At 43.6% G+C, this 18,569-nt stretch overlaps 1 protein-coding gene across 10 annotated transcripts in view; it reads left to right on the forward strand.

The window, feature by feature from the left end:
* Positions 1-18,569, forward strand: part of ATXN7L1 (ataxin 7 like 1) — a 268,063-nt gene that overhangs the window by 11,816 nt on the left and 237,678 nt on the right. The gene's annotated exons all lie outside the window — the stretch shown is intronic.

Raw genomic sequence — 18,569 nt, forward strand, 5'->3', positions numbered from 1 at the left:
TAAAAGCAAAGATACCGGGACCACCTGCAGAGATTCTGATTCTGATTCTGATTCAGTTTCAGGGGTTCTAAGGAGCTGCTTATGTGTTTGCTTTTGGAGTTTTTTGTGAGTTTCTTTTACATTTATTTTTCTGGTACCTATTGGGTTAAACACAACCCAACTTATGTGTGTTTTTTTTTTAAGTTACAATCTTAGTTGTCTTTTATCGGGCATTAAGTAGGTGCCAGGCACAGGGCTAAATGTGCATGTTTGCATGTAATCCTCATGACCACCCTATGAGGCAAATCCTGTTATCAGCCCTATTTCCGAAATTGGGAAGCTGAGGCTCAGAGAGGTGAAGTGATTTACCCAAGGCGACATAGCTGGGAAATAGTAGGGCTGCCTTGAACCCCAAGGCAGGCTGATTCCAAAGTCTGAACTCTAAGCACTGTGTCCTGATGTCTGTCATCCTAGGAGCAGGGTTAGGACTAAGGGGAAGCAAGCAAGCACCCAGGACACATGTTTAGGGAGGGGCTCACGTGGGCTTCTGCAAATGCAGAGTGAGTGCTCCGTAAGCGTTGCACCTGGGCACCTGGCTTGACTCATCCTCTCACCGTCCTTGCCCAAGAGAGCGTGTTCTTTAAGCTAAATGGCAAGGCCGGACTACCTTTCCTTCCCCCTTGCCTGTGTAAGCCAGTGGCCTGCTGATAGGGCCCTGGGTCTCCCCATCAGGGAAACACTCTCTCATCCCAAGGCCCCAGCTTTGGGGCCTCTGTGGTCAGAGTCCTGGCCTCAGGGAAATCATAGGAGCTAATGCAAACTCTGTTCCTTTTTGGGAGAAGGTGTTAGCAAAGATGGTTGCCAAGCAACTCCAGGGGCATCTATCTACAGTGCTGATTTCTATCTTTTTTCCTCCTTTTGAACATCTTCTAGGCTGCTGTTCAGTTTCCCTCGTGGCATTGGGGCTGCTGTTCAGTTTCCCTAGTGGCATTGGGATTGTTAGTGATTTCATGAAGGGTGCGTTCCCCAGGATGAGGGAGCGGAGATAGCTTTTCAATACCGCCACACTAGAGGTGTCCTTTTGATGGTGATATGCTTGCTAAGTGGGTGTGAAAGTCCTTTGCCTTCTTCAGCAACAGTGATGCCCTAGTTGTCACTAGCTTTGAGAGGGCAGTGACAAAGAGGATTCTTTGGATTGGAGTAGCTGGGAAAGGCACAGAATGCATCTCGCACATGAGGACAGGACGATGTGGCAACATTTACTTCCCATGACTTTGGATTTCACCCATTCTCCATTAACTGGGGCACCTAAGCATTTTGTAGTGATCGCCCTGCTTATCTCAGAGGAGCTGGTGTCACCCCCCACCCCCGTCTCTCCGTCAGTGGTTTTAGAGACCAGGGGAGTCCTTGACAGTCCTTTCCTCCTCAGTGCTGTCCCCTCTCCTACTTAATCACCTCCTCTGTGTGGGGTTTCAAGTGACCTTCGATGGACCCCAGACCCAGTCTACCAGCTGGTGGTTTGAGTCTTCTGATAACGGCCAGGAGCTTGTGGGTTCAAGCACCTTTTACACTTGATGGGACAGAATCCCACTCAGACTGGCAGGAAGAGGGTGATCCATTGGAAAAGAGGAGCTGGTCACTTTTTTGGGTGGGGAGGGGCAGTAGCTCTGTCGCCCAGGCTGGAGTTCAGTGGTGCAATCATAGTTCACTGCAGCCTTGACCTCCCAGGCTGAAGTGATCCTCCCACCTCAGCCTCCCTCCCAAGTAACTGGACCACAGGTGCACTCCCCTAGTCCTGGCTAATTTTTTCTACTATTTGTAGAGATGGAGATCTCTGTATATTGCCTAGGCTGGTCTTGAATTCCTGGGCTCAAGCAGTTCTCCCATTCGGCCTCCCACAGTGCTGGGATTAGAGTCAGCCACCACGCCCACCGACATTGGTCACATTGGCTAAGGTTGACTCTCTTTGGCCGACCCACGTCGGCCCAACAGACTCCAGGCTTCTGTTCCCTTGAGTTACTCCCTCTGTCTCTGTGTCCCTCCTCATCATCTTTTGCAGAAGCAGGGCAGGACCCAGAGAGAATTAGGGGCTCATATGAGTCCTGCCACTTTCAGTGGCTGAGACAAAAGACTTAATGGCAGAACACAAACCCGGTACACAATCCAGGTGAAAACAGAGCAGGGGCTTATTTGCTTTCCAAATGGAGTTATTGGGGATTTCTTTAAATAGTAGACAACCCTAGAGGTTTTTGAAAATCATATTTGCTTCACAGAAGTTTTCATGGCACCTGTTTTTGTGCCCCTTCTGCCAGGTCCTCCTGCTGAGACCAGGCTTTGCCCTCAGTGTGCTCTGCATTTGCTCTGGACCCTGGTTCCTGATCACACCCCAGGTGGTCCCTGTGTGTGGTGATTCTAACATGCCGGCTGCTTGCCTGACCTCTCCTCCACCCAGTGCTCATCTCACCCCCAGGTGCCATGCTAGACAGCCCCTCACGGATGCCCTTGTACATCTCAGACGCCCCTAGGCCCAACTGCAAGCCAAGCCTGTGTGTTTTCCCCGTCACTATCTTTAGAAAGACCCCCTCCTGCTCTCCTCCCCCCCTACCTCCCTCCCGTCTCAGCAATTCCCTGCACCTCTCTATCTCTCTCCACTCCTCCACCCCAGCTCACCTGCCTCATAGCCTACCTAGATTTTTGTAATAGCTGTTTAATTGGTCTCCCTGTCTCTGTCTTCCCTGCACACCACTTCAAAAATTAATCTTCTGAAAATTCACATTTATCAGTTTGTTCCTCAAGTGTAAACCTCTCAGCACTTCCTCATCGACCTCAGTTAAAGCAACATTTAAAGTCCTCAGTCCCTTCCCATCCAGATAGGTAGCCTGCCCTTTGCAGCAGCACTTTGGACAAGTGGAGTCTTTTCCTTGTCCCCCTCTCTGCCTCTGCCTGGTCTCTGCATCTACCGTCTTTCCCTTCCCCGCTTCTCCTAACCCCTGGCCCCACTTCCCCAGGGCCAGCCATACTTTCTAAGGAAGCCTCCCCGCCGTCGCTTGGGCCACGCAGCCTGGACGTCCTCTGCACCCTGTGCATGCTGGCCATGCCAGCGTGTACTTTACCCCTAAACCTCACACCACCTTGCACTGCTACAGACTCTTCCCATGGTCTACATGTGTGTTGTCATCATAGCTGCATTTGAATCTTCCGGAGGCAGGGTGGAGGAAGAGCAATCCTATTACCACCTTTTCTTTCCTAAGCTATCTTTGAACCAGCAAAGTATTATAGTTTGACTAAGCATCTTGTTTTTTAGGCACCTGTCTTGAAATGCCTGTATTGTCTTTTTCTTTCTTTCTTTTTTTTTCAAGAAAATCGTGGTAAAATACAAATAACAAAATTTACCGTATTAACCATTTTTAAGTGTAAAGTTCAGTTATGTTAAGGACATTCATGTGGTCATGCAGCCAGTCTTCACGACTCTTTTCATCTTACAAAATTGAAACGTCATACCCATGAAACAACAGTTCCCGTGTGTATTTTCCTTTTTAAAACTCAGTCTGGAGATGGCCGGTGAGGTTTTTGATTCACCATCTGACGTTTCGAAGTTGTTGAGATTCTAAGAACTGGCAAGACCCCTGAAGTTTCTATCCAAGAGGATAGCTGGAGCTACAATGCAAAACCCAGCTCACCTTTGCGCATTAGCTCCAGCATCCTAGGTCAGCAGAGAGAATTCCATGGAAAAGTGCTACCGCTGGGGCACAGCGTCACAGACATCTTTGAGCACCTAAAGTTTTTCATTTAGTGTTCGGTAGTAACCCCCACCCTGCAGCATTCTTTCTTCTTCGCCCTTGCAGGTCAGTGTTAAAATTTTTCCCACGTATAAGAAGGCTGAAATAATGGTACCATGATCACCTGTAGAATTAATTGTTAATTCCCATTTTGTCTTACTTGTTTTCCTATAAAGATATGTATATATTTATATATAAAGATATGTCTGTATATGTGTCTTATGAGGAATATACAGTCATGCATTGCTTAATGATGGGGATATGTTCTGAGAGATGTGTCATTTGGTGAATTCCTGGGTGTGCAATAGGCTGTGCCATCCAGGTTTGTGTAAGTTCACTCTGATATTCCTATTGGTATAACCTATTGCTCCTGGGCTACACACATGCACAGCGTGTTGCTGTACTGAATACTGTAGGTAATTATTGTAATACAATGGTAAGCTCTCGTGTCTCTAAACAGATCAAAACATAGAAAAGATACGGTAAAAATGGGGTATTATATACTCTTATGGGACCACTGTATATGTGGCCCATTGTTGACCAAAGTGTCGTTTATGTGACTGTGTCTATGTATATGTATGTGTGTATATATATATTTATCTGTATCAATTGATTGTAAGTAGTTTGTAAACATCACAACACTTCCCTTAATATTTATCATTTTTTCACATCTTGATTGTGCCACCTTGAGCTGTTCACTTAACTTCTCAGAGCCTCATCATACGTAAATATGTATGTATGTTTTTGCAGAACTATTTGGTAAGTCACAGACAGCATGACACCTCTAAATACTTCAGCATGCATCTCGTCTCCTAAAATTAGAGGCATTCTCTGACCTAATCATAATACCGGTATCACACTTAGAAAACTAATGGTAATTCCATACTCGTATCTAATACCTCGTTCTCATTCAAAACTCACCTGCCATGTCCCCACTCCCAAAAGCTTGTAACTGCATTTTTCAAACTAGATCCTGTTATGGTTCATGTATTGCATTTGGTTGTTATATCTCTTCAGTAGTTTTTAATCTAGAACAGTGCCCGCCCCAGCGATGTGTGTGTGAATATATGTATACATACATATTTCCATGTACATATGTATACATATTTTTATATATAAATATAGAAAACATTGCCATTTAAGATGCTTTGTGTTCTGGTCTGTCTGATCACTTCCTTGTGGTGTCCTATCTTGTTTTTGCGATTCCTTGTTTTCCCCCGTTCTGGAAGTTCGAGCTTAAGTATCATTTGATTCAGAATGATCAAATCACATTCAAAAGAATGTGTCCCAGGTGATTCTGAGTACAGGTATTGATCGACTTACGACCTATGCAACTTACGACCATTCGACTTTACGACCACAATCGCTAGCCACGACTGCTCCCCGTCTGGCGGCGCAAACGTTGCCCAGCTGGGCGTATGACAGTGCGGGACAATAAACATATATGCTGTATCATATCATTATTAGTCATTTTCTTGCCTTTCTTACTAAAATGTGAGTGGTTTATATCCCTATATCTTTAACAATATTAGAACATACTAAGTTTAAATTATATTTGAACAAGATATCCAGATGACATCTTTTATGATGAATGCTACATATTTGTATCCCATGGAAAGTCACATGAAATTGTGATGATTTACTTTTCTCTTTACAATGATAATAAATAAATACCTGGCAACTAGTCCTTTTTAACCCTGAGACTTAACATAGTTCATACTCTTCTGCTTTTCAAAACTCATCATGTGCCGTGGTTTTTCACTTCAAACCATAGACCACCGTGGTTCAGTGATCTGTGAATATTCCACAGTTTTACACAAGGCTTCACCTTTACCACAAGTTAAGGTGGCTTTTTAAAAATGAGATTTGACAAGAATGCTTTCATAATAAGCATTCAGGTCAACCTTTACTACTGGTAATGCAGTGTTTTACTTAAACCTGACAAATGTAAAAATAAGAAACAAAATGGTGTAGAGATGATACAAATGGCATAAAATGAACAAAGAAAATTATGATAAAATATGACTTAAAGATTTTTATAACATCATTTCACAGTACTGCACATATAGCCTACTCAACTTACGACCAAATCATTTTACGACCGGTCTGTCGGAAGTCAAGCACTAGCTGTACTTTAAGCGTCTCATCCAGGGGTTACAAAATGTCAGGGTGCCCAGTTATTAGATATGGATTACTTGGTAAGGTGGTGACTGCTTCTGTCCATTGCAAAAGTTGTATTTTTCTTCTGCAATTAGCATGTCATCCTGTGAGTAATGCTTTGGCACCAAGTGAATATCCTGTTCCCCAACAGGAAATTTTGTGGACTCCCCTAGGCATCCATTGATCACCCTTGCCTGGATCAGTTATTTCTTTGTGGATTGTAGGATGGTCATTTTCAATTTGTATCATTCTGACCTGCTTTTATTGGTTGACATTCTTCAATATCGAAGACATCTTTCTCGTCAACAGGGGATGAACTATTAAATTCCTCCAAAAGGGCAGAGTTAAGTTTTTCTCTTTAATTATTAGTGCTCAAACTAAGGAGTTGAACATTCATGATTCTTTTATTTTTCTTTTTATTTTTTTAGAGACAGGGTTTCATTCTGTTGTGCAGGCTGAAGTGTAGTAACATGATCATAGCTCACTACAGCCTCAACCTCCTGGATTCAAGCGATGCTCCCACCTCAGCTTCCCAAGTAACTGGGACTACAGGCACACATCACCACACCACACTAATTTTTTATTTTTCATAGAGACAGAGTCTTGCTATGTTGCCCAGGCTGGTCTCCAGCTCGTGGGCCTAAGCAATCCTCGTGCCTCAGCCTCCCAAAGTGCTGGGATTACAGGTATGAGCACCGTACCAGCCTGTGATTCTTTTTTTTTTCATTGAACCCTAATCTTGGAAGTGAAGATGATGGCCTATGATTCTTTAGCTTAGGAGGGACAATGTTGAGGACAGGGTACACTAGAATTTCAAGAAGATGTGTGTATAGCGTGAAAACCGCAATCAATGGGAAATCTTAGAAAGAGAGAGTTAGCTTTGTAGTGCAAACCTCAGGAAGTAAAAGTGTGATCCAATCTTGGTTGGTAGAGCATGAGTTGAAAAACATTGAGAAATATTATCCCACATAGTCAAGTGACCCTCTGCTTTAACCTGGGGAAGGAAGAAGATAATTATACTTAAAATAATCTTTCTCCTGCCTTTCAGAGGGAGCACAGCATTTTGCCTGGGTCTGGTGAACCACTGAAGTTAAATTGCAAATCACGATGAGTGATGCTCTGCAAGTCAGAAGCTAGGGCTGTGCTTCCTGCCTGTTGCTGACTGAGTAGAAAGTGACCAGTTGTCCAGGAGGTGGAAGGCCCTGGACTGGGCTCTCTGGGGGACAGTGGCCCTGCCCTCTAGGAATGCACTTCGCAGCACCTGGGAACTTGGATGCTGCCTAGAAAAGGCAATGTGACTTGAATGCCTTGGAGCCCAGGGAAGGAAGATATTTCAGTCTATGGTCAGCAAGACCCTTAACCTGAGTCTGAGACCTTTGACTTAAAGGTAGAGGCTGTTTGGTTTGTGTTTTTACTTGGAGTACAGTAAAGGGTATTTAAGTCAGAGTCAAGTTAATGTTTGAAAAATAAATGAAAGAATGAATGGATGGATGCCTTGTGCAGAGGCAGCACAGCGGCTAGGATTTGGACATTCAGGGCGTCATACAGGGAAGGAAGAGCTTAAGCAAAGGCTTTGAGGGCTCTGAGTTCCTTGAGAAGTTGCTTTTGGAAAAAGAAGTTATGGTGAAACTCCATTAATACCAAAGAGAAACAGTTCATAATTTATTCCAGTTGTAGACACACTCAGTGCCCAACTCCATGCTGTCTTTTTTGGAGTAGAGTTTTCAGAAAACAGCCTTCTTTTTTCTTTGGTAATGTTAGTGTTTATTTTGCTTTCTCCAATCAGGGTGCTGGAGGGAGTATACTCTCTCTCTCTCTCTCCCATACACAAACACACATGCACTTTTTGGGTCTTCCTGACCCATTAATTTGTAAATTCTTTTCTATTAGAATCAGTGTTGTGCTAGTAAATGTTTAACAATCTGCTGTCTAAAAAAGTTAATGCATATGCATATATATGTTTATTATACATTTTTCTGATAGAAAAAGCTGTTTGGCATATAGTTTATAAAGAATAAAATATTTAAATTCTTTTTTTGTTTTTTTTGAGACTGTCTCTCACTCTTGTTGCCCAGGCTGGAGTGCAATGGCATGATCTGTCACCACAGCCTCTGCCTCCCGAGTTCCAGTGATTCTCCTGCTCAGCCTCCTGAGTAGCTGGGATTATAGGCCTGCACCACCACATCTGGTTAATTTTTGTGTTTTTAGTAGAAACGGGGTTTCACCATGTTTGCCAGGCTGGTCTTGAACTCCTGACCTCAAGTGATCTACCCACCTCAGCCTCCCAAAGTGATGGGATTACAGACACCAGCCACTACGCCCAGCCTAAATTCTTTACTGTAAATTTCATATAGTCAGTAGATCCTCAACAGATGCTTTGGTTGACTTTTGCCAAATTCTTACATCCCCTGACCTTCCTAAGGTTTTCATTGACAAACAAATGTAAACCCCACATAAGTGTTAGTTGACACTTTTATTTAAGTCAGTGAGTAAGTTGAAAGTGAAAGAACAAAGATATGCATTAGAACTTCACGATTGTTAGTGTCGCGACTTCCTTGCTGAACTGAATAATGGTTTTCAGGTACTAAAAGAATATGTCCTCGTTGTTTTGTGCTAGTCACCCAAAGCTATAGACATGATATACAGCTGTCCCTTGATATCCAAGGGAGATTGGTTCCCAGACCCCAAATTCTTGGATTCTCATCCCTTATATGAAATGCTGTAGTATTTACACATACCTATACCGTCCTCTCAGTAATCTCTAGTTTACTTATAATGCCGACTACAATGTAAGTCCTGTGTAAATAGTTGTCATTCTGTATTGTTTAGGGGATAATGATGTGGGGGAAAAGCCTGTACACGTTCAGTACAGACTCAGGCATCTTTTTGTTGTTGTTGTTCCACATATTTTTGATCTGTAGTTAAGTTGAACTGCAGATGTGGAACTCACAGATTTAAAGGGTCGACTGTTCTTTTAATTTGACTTACATCATTAAAATTTTCTTCATCACTTTGTTAAATCTTGATAATCAAAAAAATAATAAATCATATCCTGATTTTGTAGTATGTGATGATTTCCATGGTGTAAACTCTCCTACCACTGCATTTCCAGCTGTCAATGTGGTATCACTGAACTGAGTTGGGAAGAGAGATGCGTCAGCACACTGTTATGTAAGATAGCCACCATACAGATACATTAGATATAAATGACTTTGAGAACAGAATTAAGCAACCTGTGGCTCATGGGCAAAATGTAGCCAGTGCCTGTTTTTATAAATAAAGTTTTATTGGAACACAGCCACACTCATTCTTTTATATATTGTCTTTGCTAGCTTTTGCACTACAGTGGCTCCATGGAGTAGTTGAGACAAAGCCTACAATTTTTATTATCTGGTTTCTCATAGAAAAAATTGCCAACTCAGGCCGGGCGCGGTGGCTCATGCCTATAATCTCAGCACTTTGGGAGGCTGAGGTGGGCGGATCATGAGGTCAGGAGTTTGAGACCAGCCTGGCCAACATGCTGAAACCCCATCTCTACTAAAAATACAAAAATTAGCTGTGCATGGTGGCAGGCGCCTGTAATCCCAGCTATTCAGGAGGATAAGGCTGTAGAATCGTTTGAACCTGGGAGGCAGAGGTTGCAGTGAGCCAAGATTGTGCCATTGCTCTCCACCCTGGCAACAGGATAAGACTCTCTCTGGAAAAAGAAAAAAAGAAAAAGTTGCCAACCTATACTCAAAGCATAGGTAATAAGTGAAATGTAGCAAGATAAATTGCAAGTGATGAGTTTTATATTCAATTGTAAGCTTATGTCATATAACTTTTAATAATTTAATAATTGGCTCATCACATTCCTGAAAATTTAACAATCAGCTCTTGTGAGCCTTTACAAGCCAGCCCCAGCTTACCACTGCAAAGCATTGAGAACTTCAGCTTTTAGTGCCAAAAATGAAGCTGTCACTATTAAGCAGCAGCAGCTGACAATACCGGATTGGAGGAGGAGCCTCACTAAGATGGATTTGAACTACTTGAAATTGTGGTCTAATTGTCCATAGAAATCAGAAGAAAGCAATTTTGAGGTTAGTTTTCATATGATGGGGTTTTTGTATTTTGGGATTGGTTTTTTGTCTCTCTCTTAGAGAGGCTGGGGTTTGTTTTCGTTTTTCAAATGCTTTTTTTTTTTTTCAGAGCTAATTTTAAAACCCAATACAGCATGCTTTTCTTACCAAATTTTGTGAGCATCAGTCTTGAGCCCGTTCAGCCCCTGACAGACACCCAGCAGCTTCCAGAACTCCTACAGATGTTCTGTGTCCCAAGAAAGGCCGACTTCCTGTTGCTGGCCACTAGCAGGAGGAGAGGTGGTCCCACCAGTTGCATTTTGCAGGGGTTTTCCTTGCCGCCATTTCCTGCCGGTTGCCTTTGAATGGATTACAGATGGTCAGAGAAAGACTTCTTGGCACAGTGAGAGGACCAGTCTCCAGTGCTTTGTGGGAAAGGATTTATAGCAGGATGGCAGTTTACGCCTACCAAGAATGGGCCTGGCTGCCGCGGCCTTGTAAAGAAAACTGCCTGCCTGCCTGCCTGCCTGCCGAGATGGGCTTTGTGGGTGGAGGGAACAGCCAGGATGAAGGGGATGTTTAAATTTATGTGGCACCTTTCAGTGGGTGCTGGGATCGCTGTGTGTCCAGAGATGTTAGACCTCACATCTGGTGGAGGTGTCAGCCACCAGGGAATGAGGTGCTGCTCTTGGTACATCAAGCACTTGTGTGAAGTATTATGAATCCTCATCTTTTCAGAGAAAGGTACAGCCAGGCGCTGTTATTCCCCACTGCTCACCCTTTTTGTTAAGCCACACTATAGAGCACATTTAATTTTTTTTTTTTTTTTTTTTGAGACGGAATCTCACTCTGCTGTCTAGGCTGGAGTGCAGTGGTGCGATTTTGGCTCACTGCGTCCTCCACCTCCCAGGTTCAAGCAATTTTCCTGCCTCAGCCTACCAAGTAACGGGGATTACAGGTGCCTGCTATCATACCCATCTAATTTTTTTATTTTTACGAAATACAGGATTTTTTGTAAAAAAAATCCCGTGCAGGATTGCGGGGTGAGGGATCAGATCTAGCTGGCACTCTGCTTGCCAAGCTGTGTGCCCCCTGAGCTGCATCTGACTAGCGAAGGTGATCTGCCTCTAGCTTGCACAGAGATGCTTGCTTCGTGGTCTGGAGGAGTCCTGCCAGGGCTGAAAATCTGAGAGGCCTGGATTGCACAAGGCCACTGGTTCTCTTGCTTTCTAGGGAAGAGGCAGCAGATCGCTGGGCAGAGGCTGTGTAGGGATGGCTAGGAAGGCTGAACAAACTGGGTCAAGATTCCTGGGATCGGGTCTCCCTCTGTCGGAAAACAGGACAAACTTGTGCAATGATGGAGCAAGGCCTGGTGATCTGCATCTGTGAGACGAGGGGAGGACTGTCAGATCCCTGCCAGTAGTATAGGGCTGTCTGTCGATAAAGAGCCGGCAAAATATGTGGGGGATTGGAGAGAAGCAGGAGCAGGCCTCTGAGAACAGGGCATGGATGACATAGAACAGGAGGGTGGCAGAACTTCCCAGAGGGAGGGTGGTACAGAGAACTGAGAAGGGAGAGCCAGGGAAGCACCTCACAGAAAGTGTGATGAAGTCAACAGCTGCATTCTTTCTGACCAAAGATGGTGGAAGCAGCAGGAGGAGAGAGAAGTGGCGTTGGTCCTTCATAAAATTATTCAGCACTTACACTGTGTATAGACGCAGAGGAAATTTTAGTATAGGCATGAGGAAATAGAAGGTGCAAGAGGGAAACAGAATCGTGATTCCTGACTTCTGTCCTGTGAAGCGCTCCGATTGCATGAAGAATTGCAGGGGCGTGAGGGTGTATTTTGTGTGTGTACGCTTCTCCTGGGGACAGTGCTATGGTTTTTTTTTTTTTTCCTTTTCCTTTCCTGTGGACTTCCTCGCCCTTTCAACAACAACAACAGAATGTTTAAAGAAATTTACAGCGTGGGAGGGAGACATACCTGTGCCCAGATCTAACAAGGACGTGAGCCACATGGGAAGAGAATGGAAACAAGCAAAGAATGAACTTGCTGCTTTAAAAGTTGCATTTTGGTGTTAGGGTTTGTGGTACATGTAAATTTCCTTGGAGAAAGACTCCTCCCTGTTTGGGGTGGAGGGCTGGGGAGAGCCACTTGAATATCTAGCCCTATTGACATGATTGGTGTTTAAGTTTTTACTGGGAGACAACAGACTCACAGAGATACAGGGAAAGACTGGTAATATGTATGCTAGCTGGAGAAGCCACCTTTCGATCCCCACCCCCCACCGCCCACTGTGTAGTTGATTGTCAAGGAACTCGGTGGTGCAGAGGGAAAAGCACAGCTTTGCAGTCAGACCTTAGCTAACTTCTTGGCCCTGCTACCTGCTTGCTGTGTGACTTTAGGCTAGCTACCTTGCCTCTCTGTTCCTCTGCTTGCTCATTTGGACAAGAGGACCAGACCTAAGAAGATTAGGGATAAGTCACCAGCTTCCATACTATAGATGGTCTGAAAATGGTAGCTGGGGTTGATTGCCTGGAGGAGAGGGCAGGTCTGAGAAATCCAGTGGTTTCCCTGTATTAATTTCAGGGTTGTAAATCGTTGTGGGATGCACAAAAAATGGGCCAGAATTTGAGAGCAAGGACAGGGAGGTGTTGTGGGAGGTTGAGTTTGGAAGTGTCTCGGTGAAGAGGTAGGTTATAAGGAAGGGGGCAGCAGGAAGGAATAAGAACTGAAGTGATGTATCCTGGGGGCAGAGATGGCTTTCTTCCCCTTTTGATATTGACTTTCATTCTCTCTGGGTTCTGTGTTTATCTTGTCCTCCAGCTCAGCCTACACACCAGGGCCCCCACTGAGGGCATTTGCAGAATCTGAGGAGATGGGAGGCCAGGAGCTCCTGAGAGGGACTCTCTTGCAGGCAAGTGAGGATTACTTTCCAAACAGGCAGGCCACATGGGGCATGGATACCTCTTCTGTGCAGAGGGAGACACCACAGTGTCTGGCAGCAGAAGCCCATGCTTGCTCTGTGCTCATTCTTCAGGAGACACAGGGATCAGTGCGAGGCCACTTAAGTCAGAGAGATCTGGTTCAGTGCAGAGGAAAGTCTCATAACGCCTCACAGCCTCATTTTTCCCATCTGCATAATGGGATGACCACAGGTAGCTCATAGGGTTGTTGGCAAAGTTGAAGGAAATGAACACAGCATTTAGCTCAATGCATGGTCCATGGGGAATGCTCAGTGAACATTTCCTTTGGGTGCCATTGAGTAGCCCCTGGAATAGAGGACTGGGGGGTGTCCTTTGGCATGAGCTTCCTCATGGTCCTGTCCTATGGGAACAGTGTGTTGGTGAAGGCTGTATTCCCGATGCCATGAGGAAATGCCATCTAGAAAAGGCATGACAGGCATGAGGAAATGCCATCTAGAAAAGGGCCTTAAACCCGAGCCCTAGGCAGGGAGCCAGGAGTGTGCAAACCTGGCACATCTTTCAGATTGTCAGTTCAACTCTGCTTCTACAGGAAAGTAGTATTTTTTATCATTATATTTCATCAACTCTAAGATGCCATTTATCAGAAAATACATTGTTATTTTATGTAACACTGAGAAAAAGCACTGCCAATTAAACTGCAACCACTGTGGATTCTAAGACATCTTGATTTTAAAGATGTTAGTTACAATGGAAGTGGGGGTGAGTGCAGCTTAGCATGAATAAAATACAGGAGGGCAAAAATAGAGTATCAAGCAAAATTTGCATTAATTTTTAAGATAAAGCACGAAATTTTAAGAAACACGGAAAGCTCTTGTGGTAGCCCCAGAAGGTGCAGGTATGTATGAACATGCCGGCCCATTAGGGCAACTCTGTTTAAAGAGCTGAGAGCAGCTGGGGCTTGAGCTCCCTTTAAGTTCAGATGGGAAGCAGCAGGGAAGGAAATGGCCCAGACTTCAGAGCATCCATTGTCATCCAGGGGCCTGAACATCCTCAGGGAGCCCCAGTGACCTCAAGGCCCCTGGTGAATCATTTGTGTTCACTTCACTTAGAAGGAAAATCTATATACAGCACTTTCAGGAGGAGAGGAGGTGTCGTGAAACCAAGCAAACAATGGCTGCACCTCCAGAAGGGTGGGAAACCACAGAACGGCACCACCCTGTGAGAGAAGCAGCTTCCTGTGACTTGGTGTCTTTCCGTACAGCCTGCATGACCCACGAGCAGCACATCTCCCGGCCCTGGGTGGAAATTCAAGGAAAAAACCAGGCTTGACCCTCTTGCCCTTAAGAATTCCTGGCACATCTCAGGTCTGTCAGAAAGGACCTGGTCATACTAACTTCTTGCCAGAGCCCTCCCCATCTGTATATCTTTATGTAGGGACGGCCTCTGGGCAATTGTGGGATTGTCAAGGACTGCGCCCTGGCGTGGTGACCAGCCTTCTGCCACCTTCTTGGCAGAAAAGTGAAATCACACCTCTAAGCTCTGTTGAGATTGCCCCTCTCCTCTTAGGCCAGTGGTGCTGGCCTGTGCCCTCTGATGGACTAGAAGGGAAACTAATAATAGGGTGGTAATAATGGTGCCAACCAAATTCAGTGGAACAGTTTTATTTTCAGAGTGCTGTGTCCTGGAGATTAGAGCGGAGGGTAAGCCTTAGGTCATGGGACTTGCAGGTGGGGGAATGGAGGTGAGGAGACCACGTGATCCACTGGGGTGATAGCTAGTGGTGGACCTGGGCCTGGAGTCATGCAGTGCAGGGAGGGGCTCAGAGAGGAGCAGAAAGCAGTGACCCGGCCTTGAGAACACACTCCGGGCTGGGAGGAGAGGGGACTGGAGGCTGGAAGAATAGGCACTGGGCTGAGGAGCCTCTAGGCTGGGTGCACTGAGCTGCATTCATGGAGGGTCTGGGCCTCCATGAGCAGATTTATTTAATGATCCTTTTTCTTCCTGAAACAGTGATATGTGATCACTGTAGGAGTTGCACATCAACAAAAAGAAGAAAAAAGCTAGCCTATACGCCTGTCACCGAGAATTAACCAGTGCTGACCTTTTGTTTATTTCCTGTAACTTATAAAAATGGGATAATTTTGTATTGTGTTGATTATGGTGACTACCTTTCCTAGTTATTATGTATTCCATTGTAAATGTGTTTCATCATTTATTTTATTTTATTTATTTATTTTTGAGACAGAGTCTTGCACTGTTGCCCGGGCTGTAGTACAGTGGTGTGATCTCAGCTCACTGCTATCTCCGCCTCCTGGGTTCAAACAATTTTCCCGCCTCAGCCTCCCTAGTAGCTGGCACTACAGGGGCGCGCCACCACACCCAGCTGATGTTTTGTATTTTTAGTAGAGACAGGGTTTCACTATGTTGGCCAGGATGGTCTCGATCTCCTGACCTCGTGATCTGCCCATCTTGGCCTCCCAAAGTGCTGGGATTACAGGTGTGAGACCCCACACCCGGCCCATGTTTCATAATTTATTTAACCAATTCCCTCTCATTGGATATATTGGTTATTTTCAGGTTTTCGTTATTCAAAATAATATTGCAATCAAATGAATATCCTTATAGCTAGATTTTTGCACACATTCATGATTATTTCTAAAGCATAAATTCTTAGAAGTGGAGTGCTGAGTCTGAGAGTGTGCTATTTTTGAGGCTTTTGATACTCATTGCTAAATTGCCCTCCAGAAATATTGTTCCAATTAATACTCCCATCAGGAATGTATGAGAGTGGCTGTTTTCTCAACTCTCGCCAGTATCTCACCAAAGATTGTCAGCTATTTGATGATTTAACAAGTTCAAATGTTATCTTGTTCCAGTTTTCATTCTTAGGATTACTAATAAGTTTGAACATTTCTCATGTATTTGTTAGCCTTGTGTATATTCTCATATGAGTTGCTTTTTCACGGTTTTTGCTTAATTTTCTGCTGGTCTATTAATCTTTTTCTCATTGTTTTCTAAGAGCCCTCTATAGATTAAGGGTAACTTACCCATCTCTGTCATATTTGGATCATGTGACTTTTAGGAAATCTTAATGCCCAAACATTTTCTGTCCAGTCTTGCCTCTAGGGCCAAAGTAGCTAGGAAAACAGAAATGTCCAGATAGTTCTCAGACCACATGGCAGGTGTTACTGAATGCTGGCAGGGGCCATTGGCATTAATAATTATTTATGCTGACAAGACAGTACTAATAATAAAAACTGCCATTTACTGAACAACTATTTTATGCTGGGCACTTTGCATATATTAGCCTTTCAATCTTATCACCCTGCAAAGAGCTGAGTAAACTGGGGCAGAGAAATATTAAGTAGCACTTTTAAGATCACACAGCTAATCAGTGGCAGAGCCAGGATTTGAACGTGGATCCGTCCATTTCTACCACCCATGTGCTTTCTACTTTGCCGAGCTCTTGTTCTTGGGGTAAATAAGTCAGGTCTTCCTCAGCACCTTCCACCTCTGGACCTGTTGGTTGGCTCTAGAAGAGTCACCCTGCCCTGGTTTTACCTGCCCTTGCTGCTGTACGTTGTTTCTCAGCTGGCCCTGTTCTCTAGTCTTCCAACTGCATGCTTTCTCCTTGGTGCTAGAGAGCCTGACTGTTCTGCTACTGATAAAGAAGCCCAAAAGATACCAGGACATGATTTCTGTTTCAAATTTCAGGATCAGACGGTAAAACTAGATCCATCCAGTCCTTAATCTAGTGGCCAACTGCCAGTGATTTCACCCATTATGACAAAGGAGCCAGTTGGAGCGCACATGGTAACTGGTCTTCAGAGGAGCCCTGGCAGGGAACGCACCTCCCATGTAGTCTCTTCTCTGTGACGCTTGGCTCACCCTGTGACAGACTTTATGTGTGTGTTTTAATAATTGCTGTAGAGATATAATTCATATGCCATGAAATTCACTCCTTTAAAGTTGTTGTTAGTATTAATATATTCACAAGTTGTGCACCCAGCAGCACTATCTCATTCCAGAACACATTGGTTAACCCCAAACGAAACTTTGTACCCATTAGCAGCTGCTTACCATTCCCTTCTCCCCTCAGCCCCTGGCAACTGCGAATCAACTTTCTGTCTCTATGGATCATCCAGTTGTGAATATTTCATATAAACAGAGTTATATAATATGTGGCCTTTTATGTGTGGCTTCTTTCACTTAGCGTCATGTTTTCAGGGTTCATCCATGTGGTAGCAGGTATCAGTACTTCATTCCTTTTTTGTGGCTGAACAGTATATTCTACTGTAGGATATACTACATTCTCTCTATTCATTTCTTCAGCTGATGGACATTGTGTTACTTCTACCTTCTGGCTATTTTGAATTGTGCTGCTGTGAGCATGTGTATAAGTTTCTGTGGACATACGTTTTCTCTTGAGTGTACACCTTATATATTTAGGAGTGAAATTGCTGAATCATATGGTAACTCCATGCTTAACTTTTCGAAGAACTGTGAAACTATTTTCTAAAGCAGCTGTACCATTTTAAATTCCCACCAGCAGTGTCTGAGGGTTCTGATTTCTCCATATCCTCACCAACATTTGTTATTGTCAGTCTTTTTTATCATGGCCATCTTTTGGGTGTTGAGTGATATTTCTTTGTGGTTTTGACGTGAATTTTCCTGATGACTACATGATGTTGAGCATCTTTTAATGTGCTTGTTGGCACCTATTGCTCATTTTTAAAAATTTTATTTCTTTTAGAGACAGGGTCTTGCTCTGTTGCCAAGGCTGGCCTCAATCTCCTAGGCTAAAGCGATCCTCCCACCTCAGCATCCCTAATAGCTATTAAATTATTTCTCTTTAAGTTTTAAGAGCTCTTTATTTATATATAAGAAACTATATATTTCTTATCAGATATATAATTTGCAAATATTGTTTCCCTTCTGTGCGTTGCTTTTGCTTTCTTGATGATGTCCTTTGAAGCACAAAAGGTTTTAGTTCTGATGATGTTGTATTTATCAAATATTTCTTTTGTTGCTTATGCTTTTGTTGTCATATCTAAGAAACCACCGTCTAATTTCAGGTCACAAGATTTGCTCCCACGTTTTCTTCTAGGAGTTTTGTAGTTTTAGCTCTTACATTAGATCTACGATCTGTTTTGAGGTATGTTTTTGTACATGGTGTGAAGTAGGGGTCCAAATTTATTATTTTTCATGTGTCTACTCCGTTATCTCAGTACCATTTTTTGAAAGAGACTATTCTTTCCTTCATTGAATTGTATTGGAACTCTTGATGATCAACTGACCATAAATATGAGTTTATTTCTAAACTCTCAATTCTGTTCCATTGATCTATATAATCTAATGCCAGTAACACTCTATCTTGGATAATGTGTCTTCATAGAAAGTGTTGAAACTGGAAAGTATGATTCCTCCAACTTTGTTCTTTTTCAAGATTGTTTTGGCTTGAAACAATAGGAATTTCTTGAATTTCCATATGGATTTTAAGATCACTTTGCCAATTTCTTCTAAAAATACAAAAAAAGACAAGATTCTTACAAATATTACATTGAATCTGTAGATATGGTTAGAGAATGCAAGCCACCTTAGCAACATTAGGTCTTCCAGTGCATGAACATGGGATAGCTTTGCATTTACTTAGATCTTAATTCCT

The sequence above is a fragment of the Sapajus apella genome, unplaced genomic scaffold (genome assembly GCF_009761245.1).
Source record: "Sapajus apella isolate SASKATOON/1434 unplaced genomic scaffold, GSC_monkey_1.0 scaffold7, whole genome shotgun sequence".
NCBI classification, from domain to species: Eukaryota; Metazoa; Chordata; class Mammalia; order Primates; family Cebidae; genus Sapajus; species Sapajus apella.